At 35.7% G+C, this 16,452-nt stretch overlaps 1 long non-coding RNA gene and 1 other non-coding gene across 2 annotated transcripts in view; one reads left to right on the top strand and one right to left on the bottom strand.

The window, feature by feature from the left end:
- Window positions 1-16,452, bottom strand: part of LOC116421763 — a 36,211-nt gene that overhangs the window by 14,912 nt on the left and 4,847 nt on the right. Inside the window, exon 2 of the long non-coding RNA XR_004232277.1 lies at window positions 47-116. This is a non-coding gene — a long non-coding RNA (uncharacterized LOC116421763). The remainder of the gene's footprint in view (window positions 1-46; window positions 117-16,452) is intronic.
- LOC111719450 lies at window positions 11,456-11,561 on the top strand. Its single transcript, XR_002769590.1, has one exon. It is a non-coding gene; the product is annotated as a U6 spliceosomal RNA (small nuclear RNA).

The following is a 16,452-nucleotide window of genomic DNA, read 5'->3' as shown; positions in this document are numbered from 1 at the left end:
AAGCAGAGGTAGTTTTGAAGATGAGAGACCTGGATTCAAATCCTACCTTTGATGTTTACTAGAAGGGTGACCAGGAACAAATATTGCTTCTTTTCTCTGGGACTCATTTTCTTCCCCTGTAAAATGAAGGCAGTTGTTCTAGATATCTCAAAGGTAAGATCTCTTTTAGTTCTAGACTCTTCAGATAGATGCAAAGGGCAGGAAAGCAATATTTTATTATATCTAAATTGCTTTTTAAGTGTGTAGTTGTTCAATTGTGTGAGATTCTTTGTGACCCGATTTAGGGTTTTCTTGGCAGAGATACTGGAGCAGTTTGCCATTTCTTTCTGTAGCTCATTTTACAGATTAGGAAACTGAGGCAAACAGGAGTAAATAAGTTGCTCAGAATCACACAGTTAGGGAGGACCTGAGGCCTGATTTGAACTGAGAAAGATGTTTTCCTTATCCCAGTCCTGGTACTTTTATGTGCTGGGCCACTTAGCTACCCTAAGTGAGTAGACATGGAAATTTTTCTTTGTTACTGGAATGACTGTTTTTAGAGTCCACTTTTGCTTGCAATTATCTTTTGTAGACCCAGGGTCAGCCCTGGGCCTCTGCTCAGAGAAGGTCCCCACTGGCTTTGATGGCTGTGAGTCAGGCAAATGTTTGCTTTTGTTTTCCCAAGCCAAAGCAATGTCCCTCTTGTTGGAAGCTTTGTGGATCAGCTTTTCATTATCCATCCCCTTGGGCAGCTGCTTGGACCATGGGCTGGAGTCAGAGCTGGAACTTGTAATGGTTATGCCCAAGGCAGCACAAAGCACTCCTGGGACAGGTGGCATGAAACATGACCTCACCTAAACTTCTTATTCCCCACTATGATGTCAGCACTGTGGAGTGAGGCAGGAAAGGGGAGGGCAGCTCAGACCCCGGGAAAATATTTAAAAAAAAGTTAACCAATTCCTTTGCTGTTTGTATTATGCTGAAAGTCAGGGATACTTTTAAATCCTCCAAATCTGGGGCAAAGTCTCAGTGACCCAACCCTTAGTATAATTTTGGTCAGCGCTCCCTGATTTTCCACTTATAGAACTGGGAAGAAGGTTGGGGCCAGTTGGGACCAAAATGAACCTTGGTGGGAGGGATTGGAGGGAGCCCATCTGGAAGGTGCAGAAGAGAACTTTTACAAAATGAATCCCCAGGGCTTCTAAAGGAAGGTCTTCCATTTGGTCCTGCTATTCCACAGCTTTGGGTCCCTTCATCCCCCTGGGAGGGTCTTCCACTTTATCAGCATCCTTCTCTGAACATGGCACATTGCTATCTGTGCTACTTGATTTGGAGCTCTTTGGAGCAAAGGCCACATGTGTCTTAGCTTGGTCAGCTGACTTTTGGGTTATGTTTTTAATCACCGATCTGAGCTTTTACATGAAGAAGGCAGGAGGCAACAGCGCCTAGAGCAGCCAACCTATATCCTGTTGGTGGGAGTGAGACACCGGGAGCCACTGATGGAGGAAAAGACTTCGGGGTGAGTGGGAAGCAGTGGTTCTTGGCAGGTGAATCCTGTCATTAACTAAAGTTTGAGGAAGATGACTTTTGTCTTTTACCCCAGAATCTCCCATACCCACCCACTTCATTTGCTTTTCCTTCCATGTCATTGCTGATGACATCCAGGATGCTCAGCCTCTGGGCTTGCTTTCTGCCTTATTGCTGAGGGTCCTGTTATCTGATGTACTGGAAATTCAATTCTGGGGGGTGACACTTGTCCTTTTAGGGAAGCCGGCCCTGCTTTCACATCCACAGAAAATATTAGCATAAGAAATGGGCATTTCTGGCAAATGTAATTTTAGGTGCTGGTGGGGCAAAAAAAGAGGAAGGTTCTTTTAAAGATATTGAATCGGTGGAAGCAAAATCTATCTGGTTTGAAGGAAATAAGATCTGTTACTTGTTTTTATTTTTCAATCCTAATAGGTTCTATTGTATATCTTTATTTCTCAGTTAGCAATCTTGTTTTTACTGTGCTTATAGACCTAAAAATCAACATGAGGACACTGGAAAACAGAATTTTGAATAGAGAGGCTTCCTCAGGTAACAGTGATAACTAATATTTATATAGCCCGGGCACTGTGCTAAGCCCTTTACAATTACTATTTCATTTGACCCACAGATTAGCCCCATTTTACAAAGGAGGAAACGGAGGCAAACAGTCATTAAATGACTTGATCAGAGTCACACAGCTACTAATCTTCTAAGACTAGATTTGAATTCTTCCCAATACCTGGCACTCTATCCCTGTCCCATCCAGCTACCCCAGGGCAAATCATAGAAATCAATCAATCACTAAATGTAATATACTCTGGGCTGCTTCCCCAATTTGCACTTGGGGTTGGTATCCCAGGGTTAATCCTTTGGGTGACTGCTCCTACTTCTGCACACTCACTGCCATACGTCCCAAGTGCCTTTTGGGGCCTAAGAAAGCACCTCAATTTTGGGATATTTCCCATTGGAGGCCAGATATTTCCCTTCACTCATTGCCTACATCTGGGATGGTTATTCTGTTGGAAGCTCAACTTTAGCCACATCATATAATTATTTTTAGCTCTTATCAAGTGACTTTGTTTTTAGACCCCTATTTATTATCATAAAATAATAAACAAATTATTTTTAATTTAAAATTAAAAAACAAATTCTCTCTTTTCTTTTTGCTTCCTGTGAAAGTTTAACTTTCTTTAAAAAAAAACACATCACCACATTCTTTATTGCTACCTTATGGATTTTTCATCAAAATAATTTCCCAATATTCTACTCCAAACATTCCATTGTAACAAAGAAAAACAGTTAAAACAAAACTGTCTGACAAAGCATCCTCATCTGATAGCATATGCAACATTCCTCATCTGTTTACCGAGCGTAGGAATGTGTATTTCATCCTCTTTTTCACATGGCCAAGATTGCTCTTTGCAACAGTCTTAGTTCATCTCCCTTTCAGTGTTGTTTGTAGTTGAATTATTAGACTATATATAATGTTCTCCAAGTTGTTTTTCCTCCCTTTTCATCACTTCAAATGTTTTCCCTTATTTCGCTGAACCTTTTATTATGTCATAGTAATATTCCCATTATTATAGTCACATCTTAACAATCGATTCAGTCATTCTCCAGCCAATGGATATCTACTCTCTTACAGGTTTTTTTGCTATCGTAAAAATAGTTTGTTATATATGGAATCTTTTTTTCTGTCTTTGACATCTTTGGAGGTAAATGCCTCCAATTGGATCATTGGATCAAAGAAGAATTCAGTGACTTTTCTTTCATTTTTTTCAAACTATTTTTCAGAATGATTTTTATCAATGTACAGCTCCACCAACAATGTATTCATGTATTCAACTTCCCACAGGTTATTTTTTTCTTCAGGGATCTGGGGTGTCACCAGCAAATGAGATGGTGATATTCTAGAGTCTTAAGAAACCATAACCTCTCATTTTAAGAGAAAGTATTGTCATGCTTTAGTACTTCAGAACAATGCAGATGTGCACATCCCCACACAATGAAAGAAGAACATGAGACAGAGTATCTGTTCTAAATTATCTTTTTGCTTAGCCAGAGCCCAAGAGAGCTTCTGAGACTCTTAACTTGCAGTATACATACATAGATTATTCAGTTCTATGCTGATTTCATTTCCTAAAAGAAATTGGGTCCAAATAACATTTTAATGAAATTCAGCCTCTTGACCTGACACTGACTTAGTTCCCCAATTCTTGCTCCTTCCCACATTAAATAAATAAGGAGGAGTCATAAAAAAAAAAAAGATCCATGTGGATTTATAAGGTTGAACCACTTCCCCATTCCATAAAGTCCAAAAGGCTGTATAGGAAACAGCTGCAATATTTACTATGGGGCTTACTAAGCTCTCATTACTTGTTCTGCCTTATTATAAAGGTTATTCAGCTCAAAATGGAGTTGTTAAGATCATAATTTATTTCCCCTTTTTGGCTCTAGGTTCTTCAGATGAATTCCTGGGTGAAAATTGCAACAAGTACTGGAGTTATTATTGCTGGAGGCATTCTGCCAGCGTCTTTAGTCATTAACCAAAAACTGAGAGGTAGTTTTTGTTGATTGAGTTTATTACGAGATGAGTATAAATTGGGGTCATACCCTCTATTATGGAACACACAGGCATTCTGGGTTAGCAATGGACCCCAGGTATCAATGAGCCTCCCAGTCCATAATTTTGGTGGCCAATCTGAAGTGATTATTTCAGGCAGGATCTACTGGGATGCCTTCTTTTGTCCCACTCTGAGGTTCTCCTATAGACTCTGATTTGATGAAAAGTTTTAAAAGTTTTCATTTTTCCAGCATAGTTATTCCATCATATTCTTCTTTCTACCTATCCTACTCCAGTCTTCCCTTGTAACAAAGAACATTTAAACAAAACTAGCACATTACTTATGTGTAATAGTAAATGCAACATTCCATACCCACAATCCTCTACTTCCACAAGAAAGGGGTGATTTATATTTACTCATGTCTTCTCCAGGGCCAAGATTGATTATTATAATTACATTGTGCTCAGGTTAGTTTGGTTTCTTTTCATTCATTTCTTTTTGTTTCGTTTCTTTTCATTCATTTCTTCTCATTTCCTTTTCATTTTTTTTTTCATTTTTAGTCTTCATTTCACTTTTTACCTTTTTTCTTTTCTTTTTATGCATCCTCTGGTAGACGTGAACATTGTTTTTTTTTTCTGGTTTTACTATTTCATTTAATATGTTATAAAAATTTCCATAAGTTTCTCTGAATTCTTTCTTTATACTTATATTTTTTTTATAGAATAATTTACTTGCCCTTCCAGTGTAAATAGACAAATGGAACCTCAATCAGGCTCTACTAATGGCTACAGAATACTGGACAGATACAACCTGGAGTCAAGGAGATGGCTAAAAAACCATATTTCTGACATTTACTATGTTATCATGGGCAAGTCACTTCTTGAAGCCTCAGTTGCCCCATCTATAAATGGTTATAATAGTATCTCACAGGGCCATTGTCAAGATCTAATGAAATGTTTACATAAACATCACAAACTTTTAAACTGTTTTATAATCTAGGATTATTATTATTATTATCATTGAGTTGTCACCCAAAGGGCAATGAGGAAACTCATGGTGGGTACAAGGAAGCTACAATGAATTTTTAATCAAGAATTGTATGAGAGGGGTATATAAGAGGTATAATGGATAGAGCACCAGTCCTGAAGTCAGGAGGATCTGAGTTCAATTCTGGCCTCAGACACTTAACATTTCCTAGCTGTGTGAACCTGGGCAAGTCACTTAACCCCAATTGCCTCAGAGGAAAAAAAAGAATTATATGAGAGAGGCAGTGTAAAGGATGTAGAGATGTACAACTTGAAAAGAGGATGGGTCCACATTGTTGGTGGAGTTATGAACTGATCCAACCATTCTGGAGAGCAATTTGAAACTATGTCCAAAGAGCTATCAAACTGTGAATACTCTTTGATCCAGCAGTGTCTCTTCTGGATTTGTGTCTCAAAGAGATCATAAAAAAGGGAAAAGGATCCCCATGTGCAAAAATGTTTGTGGGAGTCCTTTTTGTAGTGACAAGGAACTAGAAATTGAGTAGATGCCCATCAGATAGGGAATGGCTGAATAAGATATGGTACATGAAGATAATGGAATATTATTATTCTATAAGAAACGACCAGCAGGATGATTTCAGAAAGGCCTGGAGAGACTGACATGATCTGATGCTAAGTGAAGTGAGCAGAACCAAGAGAACATTGTACATAGTAACAGCAAGATTATGTAATGATCAACAAAACCAACAGAAATAAGATTAAAAGGGAAGTACAAAGATGGGAAAAAACCTTTACTGCTACTGTTTTTTTTATTATAGCTTTTTATTGATAAAACATGCATGGGTAATTTTTCAACATTGACCTTTGCAAAAACTTCTATTCCAGCTTTTCCCCTCTGTCCCCCCACCACCTCCCCTAGTTGGCAGGTAATCCCATACATGTTAAATATGTTTAAGTATATGTTAAATACAATATATGTATACATATCTATACAGTTATCTTGCTACACAAGAAAAATCGGATTTAGAAAGAAGGTAAAAATAACCTGGGAAGAAAAACAGAAATGCAAGCAAACAATAAACAAAAAGAGTATGAATGCTATATTGTGGTTTACACTTATTTCCCAGTGTTCTTTTGCTGGGTGTAGCTGGTTCTGTTCATTACTGATCAATTGGAACTGATTTGGATCATCTCATTATTGAAGAGAGCCACTTCCATCAGAATATATTCTCCTAGATTATGGTTGTTGAAGTGTATAATGCTCTCCTGGTTCTGCTCATTTCACTCAGCATCAGTTCATGTAAGTCTCTCCAGGCCTCTCTGAAATCATCTTGCTGGTCATTTCTTACAGAACAATAATATTCCATTACATTCATATACCACAATTTACCCAGCCATTCTCCAATTGATGGACATCCACTCAGTTTCCAGTTTCTGCTGGAGGGCTGCCACGGATACAATCCCAGTAGTAATATTGCTAGATCAAAGGGTATGCACAATTTGATAACTTTTTGAGTATAGTTCCAAATTGCTCTCCAGAATGGGTGGATCTGTTCACAATTCCACCAACAATGTATCAGTGTCCCAGTTTTCCCACCTTCTCTCCAACATTCGTCATTATCATTTCCTTTTATCTTAATCAATCGGACAGGTGTGTAGTGGTATCTCAAAGTTGTCTTAATTTGCACTTCTCTGATCAATAATGATTTGGAGCACCTTTTCATATGAGGAGAAATAGTTTCAATTTCATCATCCAAAAATTGTCTGTTCATATCCTTTGCCCATTTATCAATTGGAGAATGGCTTGATTTCTTATAAATTAGAGTCAATTCTCTATATATTCTGGAAATGAGACCTTTATCAGAACCTTTAACTGTAAAAATGTTTTCCCAGTTTATTGCTTCCCTTCTAATCTTGTCTGCATTAGTTTTATTTGTACAAAAACTACCAGTGTTTTAGAAAAAGGTCTCATTGTTAAAATATAGAAAGAACTATATCAAATTTATAAGAATACAAGTCGTTCCCCAATTGATAAATGGTCAAAGGATAAAAAAGATTTTCAGATGACAAAATTAAAATTATTTATAGTCCTATGAAAATGCTCTAAGTCACTATTGATTAGAGAAATGCAAATTTAAACAACTCTGAGGCACCACCTCATACCTGTCAGATTGAATAAGATGACAGAAATGATAATGATAAATGTTAGAAGGGATGTGCAAAAACTAGGACATTAATGCATTGTTGATGGAGTTGTGAAATGGTTCAACAATTCTGCAGAGCAATTTGGAACTATGCCCAAAGGTGTCTAAAACTATTCATATCCTTTGACCCAGCAGTGCCATTACTGGGTCCTAAAGGAGGGAAAAGGACCCAAATGTGCAAAAATGTTTGTAGCAGCTCTTTTTGTGCTATCAAAGAATTGGAAAATGAGTAGATGACCATAAATTAATGTTAAGGACCATGCCTGGGTGAAAGAGTAGGTCAGTTCTCTGAGAGCCTCCAAAGCTGTGGATTGTGCGGTGGACTTTACTGACACAGGTGTTGCTTGTGGAGTGGGAATGAATAAATTGGAGGCAAGAGGGAAGAGGAGCGAGGTCAAAGAATAGCAACTGTCTCTCAGTCTCCTTGTATCACCATCATCCACTCACAAGAAGAGAAGAAAAGGTCTACCAGAGGTAAAACAAATTTACATATTGTGTTCCCAACAAATTAAGGAATGACTGAACAAGGTGTGGTATATGAAGGTAATGGAATATTATTGTTTTATAAAAATGATGAACAAGCTGATTTTAGAAAGACCTGGAAAGATGTACATGAACTGATGCTGAGTGAAACAAGCAGAACCAGGAATACATTGTACACAACAGCAAGAATGTGTGATGATCAATTCTGAAAGTCTTGGTTCTTCTCAGTGGTTCAGTCATCCAAAGCAATCTCAATAGACTTTGGACAGAAAATGTCATCTACATCCAGAGAGAAAATTAATGTAAATCAATACATACTATGTTCACTTCTTTTTTGTTTGTTTTATTTTTTATCTCTCCCGTGGTTTATTCCTTTTGCTCTGATTTTCTCCCCAATGATTTATAAACAATGTGTATTAAAAATAAATAAGATTTTTAAAAAAGATTATGTGATGATCAACTGTGATGGACTTGGCTCTTTTCAATAATGAGGTGATTCAAGTCAATTCCAATAGACTTGTGATGGAGACAGCCATCCGCATTCACAGAAAGAACTATGGAGACTGAATGAATAAATAAACTGGATAAAATAACTGGAAAAGTATGGTATTTTCACCTTTTTTGTTATTGTTTGTTTTTTCTCTTGTGTTTTTTTCCCCTTTGGATCTGATTTTAGGAATATGTTTAGAGAATTGCACATGTTTAACCTCTAATGGATTACTTGCTATCTAGGGTAGGTGGGAGGAGGAGAGGAAAGGAGAAAAATTTGGAGCACAAGGTTTTGCCAAGGTGAATGTTGAAAACTATTTTTGCATGTATTTTGAAAAATAAAAAGCTGCTATTATTATTAAAAAATAAATCAACCACATTAAAAAAAAAAAGAAAACAAGATGGGCAAGTCATGTAGTGAAAATGTTTGATCACCAGTAGAAAGACTGTGTTCTTCAGTGGTGCACACAAAACTCAAAAGAAATGGAGAAAGACCCCCCCAGCTCATTACGTGGAAATTCTATGGAGAATTCAAAGGATAATATTGATCTAGATTTACATGGGATAAAAGAATATGGCTGGTTGTGAACTGTATAGTTGGAGGAAGTACCCACATGGGCAACATTATAGATCTGTCAAAATGTATTAAAACATATTTATTATTTTTATTGATGTCCATATTCATGAAATATGGGCACTCCCCTCTCCATGTTATAATTGGCTCCATCAGTCCCAAACAGCATACACAAAGGTAGGTTTGGGGTAAAGGGATTCCTAGAGGCAGGTTTAACCATCAGAATGCCCATATGTATGGCTGCAACTCATGCTGAGGTAATCTTGATGTGTGTATATAGGAGATTGCTGTTGCTATTCAGTATTTTAATCATATTTGACTTTTCATGACCCCCTTTAGGGTTTTCTTGACAAACATATTGGAGTGGTTTGCCATTCCTTCTCCAATTCATTCTCTGAGACTAAAGGATGAACAACTAATCAGCCAACCAACAGGTGAGCAAACAGGGCCATAGAAGTGAAGACATTTGCCCAAAGTCACACAAATAGTAAATAAATGGGGTCCTGTAATTCTAAATTTAGCACTCTTCCACTATAATGATTCTCTCCCTCAATCATTTTTATATAAATGGCACCAGATTATTCTTCATATTGATATCCCCAACATATCTTGCAGGAGAAAAAAGTCCTCAATCGTGCTTATAATATTCTCATCAGACCATTCCATTCATCCTTAGTTCCATTCATATTTACTTCCTCATTCCTCCCTATATATAATATTTCTGTCTCCAACTATATCCATTTAATAAAATGATACCATGAGGCTTATCCATGAATTTGACTAGGTCACCTTTCTTCTTCAAGGATTTCATAAAAATTTCGTAAAAATTCGTAAAAAAAAAAAAATCATCTCCTGAGTCAGTGATTTTCTGTTATTTCCTTTTGACTTTGGTCTTATCTCCCAACACTGGCTTACTGAATGTCACATTACATAATGGAAATATTAATTTTTCTATTGATTTATCATATTTAGGGATTTTTCCAAACTTTGATGCCATTTATTCTGTATTTGGCTTGTATTGGTTAGTATATATATATATATATATATATATTTTTTTTTTTTTTTTAACAGGGAAGCACAAATACGAACTTTGAAATCCAAAGATCTGATTGGATAGGTATTATTTGTTTGACCACAGGCAAGTCCTTTCAAGTTTGAGGACCTTGGTTTCTTAATCTATAAACGGATCCATCTGTTTATAAATATCCTTAAAGGACATTTAAGTTTCCTCCCTGCAATAATTCCATTGTACTCCTATATACCAGACCTCTGGTTTCATCAATGTAATGGGATCCTAGTAAGGAAACTTTCTCAATGCATATTGGGGTCTGCTATGATTTTATAGTCTTGGAGAGTTTTCTAGGGGCACTAAAGAGGTGAGAGTCAGAAGAAACTTGAATCCTGGTCTTCCTGATTTGGAGACTAGGAATCTTGCCATTATATTATTTTAACTTTCATAACATTCATTAAATTATTTAACTTACTATAAAATTATACTACAACACATTTCAAACTTGTGGAAAGAATAAACTCTTAAAGCTAAAAGAGTCCTTAGAGAGAAACTAGTTCTATTCTCTTATTTTAAAAATGAAGAAATATAAAAGCAAAATGATTTGCCCATGGACACCTAATGATAGAGCCAGGACATGAATCCAGGTCTCAATTCAATTTAATAAAGAAACACTAAGCATTCACTATGCACTGTGCTAGGAGAGGGTTCTGCAAACAAAAATGAGAAAAGTTTACTTTTTACTGGGGGGGGGGGAGGGTCAATGGAAAAGGATATGACATGAGCATGTAATGCGAATGTAAGTGCAAAGTAATTTCAAGAGGAAGAGAAGGGCCTTAGAAAAATTCTTATTGGGAAAAGGCTCCTGAGCTGTGCTTTGAAGGAAGTGGGGGTACTTATAAAAATAGAGATGAGGAAGGAGAGCCTTTTTGACAGAGAGGGCCATCTATAAACAAACAAACAAAACCATGGAGGCAAGGGATTGAATGTTGTATATGAGGATTGGCTAGCAAACCAGTTTGACTGGAATAAAGAGTATGTGAAGGGAGAAATATAGAAATAGCAATGGAAAAGTAAGTTGAAGCCATGTTGAGAAGGGACAGTACTTCTCCACAGCATATTGAATCTGTAAATGGATAAAGTACCTGGCAGTATCAGGCAATTAATAAATGCTTGGTCTCTTCTTGCTTATTAAGAAAGGGGTACATTGTAAGGCAGAGCCAAGATGGCAGAGGAAAGGCAAGATCTTGAATGAGTTCTCCCAAATTCCCCTTCAAACAACTTTAAATAATGCCTCAAAACAAATACTGGAGTGGCAGATGCCATAAAAAGATGGGCTGAAATAAATTTCCAGCTCAATACAATTTAGAAATACTGTTAGGTAAGAATAGTAGACAGTCCAAGGCAGGCTATACCAGCACAGATTGGGTCCCCACAAACCAGCAGCATGCCTTGAGGATGACTGAATCAGAAGTGGTTTCCAAAGCTCTCAGCTCACAGATGGTAAAAGGATCAGATAACTGGTCACAAGGAGATTACAAGGATCCCTTTGCTGATACTGGGTGCAGGATTCTGTTGCTTTGTCTAGCCTCAGATCTGAGTTGCAGTCCTGGATCATAATTCCAGGGTGAGGAAGAGTACTAGCATCCTAAAGTACATATACTAAAACAGGAATGATAGAGAAGATTAGCATGATTTCTAAGCAAGGATAATATGCAAATTTGTGAAGAATTCTATTGTTAAAATTTACCTACCCCTCAATGTTATTGTACAGATCAAATGAAATATTTGAAAATCATCTGACACACAGGAGAAGCTTAATAAATACTTGTTTCATTCCTTCCCAGTATCTCCATGTTAAGGGGGTAAAACAGAATTGGTCAAATGGAAAAAGATATACAAAGATTCAATGATGAAAAGAACTCCTTAAAAAACAGAATTGGCCAAATGAAAAAGGAAATACAAACTCACTGAAGAAAATAATTCCGTAAAATTAGAATTGGGCAATTGGAAGCTAATGATTCCATGAGACATCAAGAAACAATAAAACTTAATCAAAATAATGAAGAAAACAGAACTACAAACTATCTTTTGTTGTAATGACTTATCTCAACTGTATGTAATTAATCCATGTCTATGAGAATCCCAATGTAAACTACTCTCTTTTATCAGGCTCTTGTGTTATAATTATGCTAATTGATAACCGATTTGTTCTGTTTACTGTTCATTATTTTTTAAACTTATGGAATTATATTTGTTTCAATAAGAGCTCTTTGCCATGAATTATGAGTCCAATCTAATTTTAACCATTAAAACAAACATTTAAGGATAATAGCATAGAATATAAGCAACAAAGGACATAGGATGATAAGATCATAGGTTTAGAAATCTAAGAGACTTTAGACTCCACAACTTCCTTTCCCCCCCCATTTTACAGGTGAAGAAACTGAGCCAATAGGTTGAAGTGGTTTGCCCAAGATTACATATATATTGAGTGGCAGGGTGACGATTTGAATGCTGGGCTTGGTACTCTGAATACAGGATTATTTCTACAGCTATTATTGGAAAGTTGTAGCTTTTATGTTTATTTTCTCATCTGCTACTTACTAAAGTGTCCTTCTACTGCTCAGTGACTAACTCTGCCCTTTAGTTTCTCCTCCTTTCAAAAGTAGTCGTGGAGTCAGGAGGACCTAAGATCAAATTCAGCCTCAGGCATTTGATACTAGCTGTGTGATCCTGTGCAAGTCACTTACCCCTGATTAACCGATTAAAAAAAGGCTAAAAAAGTATAAATAGGAAGAAAAGGCAAGCATTTAGTGGTAGCATCAATTATTCCAGTTACATTGGAGGAAGGGTTCATGACTTTACCAACATGAGGAACTTCCAGTGTAGAACCTACCAATGCAAAATTGATCAAAGCCATAAAAATTAAAGGAGTTGCCCAGTAAATTTAGAGGTGGCAATTAAACCCAGCTCTTTCTGACCCTAAGCACAAAACTCTATTTTATTTTCCTATACTATTTCTAGTGCTACTGCCAATTGTTGACATCATAGTAATAATAAAAGATGTTACTAATATCTGATATTTACATTCTTCTTTATACTTTTCAAAGTGACTTTATATATGGCATTTTATTTGATCCTCATAGTAAATCTGAGTCAAGGATGGCCAGTTATTATTAGAACCATAAACTCTATTTTATAATTTAACATTTTAAATTTTTTTCTGTCTCTTCCATTCCTATTCTTCTCCATCTAGGAAAAAAAATAAACAAACCATTTCCTTAAAATACATTTCATCTACATAGTTCAACAAAACACATGTCCACATTAGCTATGTCCAAAAATGCATGTTTCTTTCTAGAGTTTAAGTTCAACATCTCTCTGTCAGGAGGTAAATGATTTGTTTAATCTTCATTCCTCTGGATTTGTGGTTTATTATCACAGCAATCAGAGTACCAATGTTTTTCAAAGTTGTTTTTCTCTATAATGTTATCATTGTATAATTTTTCTAATATTACTCACTTTTCTCCACATCAATTCATCTTCCTAATTTTCTTAGAAGTTGTTCATTTCATCATTTCTTTATGGCACAATGCATTTCATTAAATTCATAGACCATAATTTATTTAGCTATTTCTTAATGAAAAAAGAACCCCTTAGTTTCCAATTTTTGGTTACCATGAAATGACTTGCTATAAATATTCTTAAGTATATAGATTTTTTCAGTCTGTATTTTCTTTCTAAGGCTTTTTAAACCTAGTAGTAGTTGGCTAGGTCAGAGACTATTTCCAGCTTCCAGGCAGAGTTCTAAACTCTTTCTAGTTTAACTAAATCAATTGACAGCTCCACTAATAATGAACTAGCATCTGTTTCCCTATGGTTTTCCCAACATTTATCATTTTCTTTTTCTTTTATTTTTGCCACTCTAATAATTTGTGAGATGGAACCCCCAGAGTTGCTATAATTATCTAGTCTCTTAAATATTAGTGATTTATTCTTTCATATGATTTTTTGATAGTTTGGATTTCTTCCTTTGAAAACTGCATATATTCTTATTTTATATTTAATTTCAAATAAACAAATATTTTAAAAAATAAAATTTCATGTCTATATCCTTTGACTATTAATTTACTAGCAGGGGAATGGATCTTAGTTTTTTAAGTTTGAATCATGTCTTTAGATATCATGGAAACGAGCTCTTTATCAGAGAAATATGCTACAAAGATTCCCTACCCCCAGATATCTCTCCCTTTTATTTTTATTACATTATATTTGTTTTTGCAAAACCTAAAATTTTCTAAGATCAAAATTGTCCATTTTTATCTTGTGTGATTTTCTTGATCATTTGTTTATTCATGAATTCTTTTCCTAGCCATAGATTCAAAAGGCAATTTCTTCTTTTTCCTTCTAATTTGTTTAGAGTGTGATTTTTGACACCTAGGTCATATCCATTTGGAGTTTATCTGGATGTTTGGTGTGAATTGTGAGTCTAAAACTAATTCCTGCCAGACTGCTGTTCATTTTTCCTAGCAATTTTTATCAAATACTGAGTTCCTACTAACTGGGGTCTTTGTGTTTATCAAATGCTATGCTACTGTATTTATTTACTTTTGTATATTGTGTACCTAATCTGTTTCACTGATCAAACCCTCTCTAAAAATAAAATCATTTTATTGATTATTATTTCATAATATAGTTTGGGTCTTGGTACTGATAAAACCCCTTCCTTTTTAGCCCTTTTTCATCATTACTTTTGAAATTCTTGACCTTCTGTTCCTCCACAAAAATTTTGTCTTCATTTTTTTCTAGTTCTATAAAATATTATGTGGGGAGTTTAATTAATTGGTATAGCACCTAAGCAAATTAATTTAGATAATGGCATCATTTTTTTGCCCTGATCTACCCATGAACAGTTAATGTCTCTCTAATGATTTATGCCTGTCTTTATTTCTGAAATATTTTATATTTAGATTCATAGAGTCCCTGAAGAATTATAAACTTTAGAAACAAAAAGCCTCAATGGTCCATTTTAATCCAAAAACAAGTATAGGGATCAAAGTGGCATGTAATAGTTTCCTTTTTTGAGTTTTCCCTGTGTGTTTTTAGTAACTACACATCATTGAGGCACAAAAAGACCTAGGAGTAACCAACCAGGTCAATAGGGTCAAGTATACTTACTATCCTAAAACCTAAAAAAAGTCAGAAGGCATGACTGCAGAATAATAAATTTATATTTGCATGACGCAGGTAACATTTTCTCCATAAAATCTTTCCCAATCGTCTCCTGTTGAAAGTGTTTTGGATTGGGTTTTTTTTTTTTTATGAAGAAATTACTTGTGGTGTGGTGGACAATAAATTGGCCTTAGTTCTCTAAAATCAGGGCTTACCTTTCCCTTCTGGCACCCACTGGCCTCCAAGGATGAGAAGGTACTGAGCTGCATAGTGTTTTCCAGTCTAGTTCAATGAAATCACAGTTCGAATGTCTTATTTATTTATTTATGTATTTACTTCCATCCATCCATCTATCCATCCATCCATCCATCCATCCATTTATACATCCATCTATGTCTCTATGTATCTATCTGCTTATTTATTTATTTTGCCTGTAACTTCATTGAAACTTTCATTATATCAACTCCCTTCACTGCCAATAGTAAGATCTTAGAGTTCCTTATTATCCCTGAGGGACTAAAAGACTTGGCTATAATTATATAGCTGGTATGCCTCAAATGCAGTATTTGAACCCAGATTTTCTTGATTGTACAGGTATTCTATTCAATATCCCATGCTGTCTCTCACATTTGACTTGCTCATTTCTTCTTAGTTTTATTTTTATGTTCAGACACAAATTCTCTCCTTCCTTTCAGCCCCTCTGTCACCCATTAAGAAGGCAAGAATATGAAATATGAAATCATGCAAAACATATTTCCTTATTGGTTTTGTTTGGGGGGGTGAGAAGAGGAATAATGAAAATAAAGATAGGGGAAAAATTGTGCTTTAATCAATATTTTGAGTGCATCAGTTCTTTATCTAGAGGTGGATTGTTCGCTCTCTCTTTTTTTTTTTTTTTTTTTTTTAAAGAATAGATGGGCTGCCAAATTGCACAGAGGATAGAGCACCGACTCTGGAGTCAGGAGGACCTGAGTTCAAATTCAGCTTCAGACAATTGACACTTACTAGCTGTATTATCCTGAGCAAGTCACTTAACCCCAATTGCCTGGGAGGAAAGAATGGAAAGAAGAATAGATTTGTGATTTCATTGGCATGGGGTGTTCCCAGTGAAAAAATTTTGTTACCAGACTGCAATATAAAATCTCAAAAATTGTCTGGGGTCCTGAGAAGTTGCATAATTTGTCTAGGGTCATACTGCTAGTATATGTTTGAACCTAGGTCATCCTCCCTCTGAGGCTAGCTCTTTCTATACTTGACTGCCTCTCACATAGTAAGCACTTAATAAAACTTTGCTGAATAAAGCAATGCATGAATTAATGAATGAAAAACAAATTTTTTTTTTTACAAAGCATCTAACTTCTTTTTAAAAATATTTTTCCAGTATGCAGCAGAGAACAAAAGAACAATCTACAAGGAAGCAAAGAAAAGATGAATCCTCATGAATATAATTTCTTCTACT

This window comes from Sarcophilus harrisii, chromosome 1, assembly GCF_902635505.1.
Source record: "Sarcophilus harrisii chromosome 1, mSarHar1.11, whole genome shotgun sequence".
Taxonomy (NCBI): Eukaryota; Metazoa; Chordata; class Mammalia; order Dasyuromorphia; family Dasyuridae; genus Sarcophilus; species Sarcophilus harrisii.
This window is presented reverse-complemented; position numbering and strand designations above follow the sequence as displayed.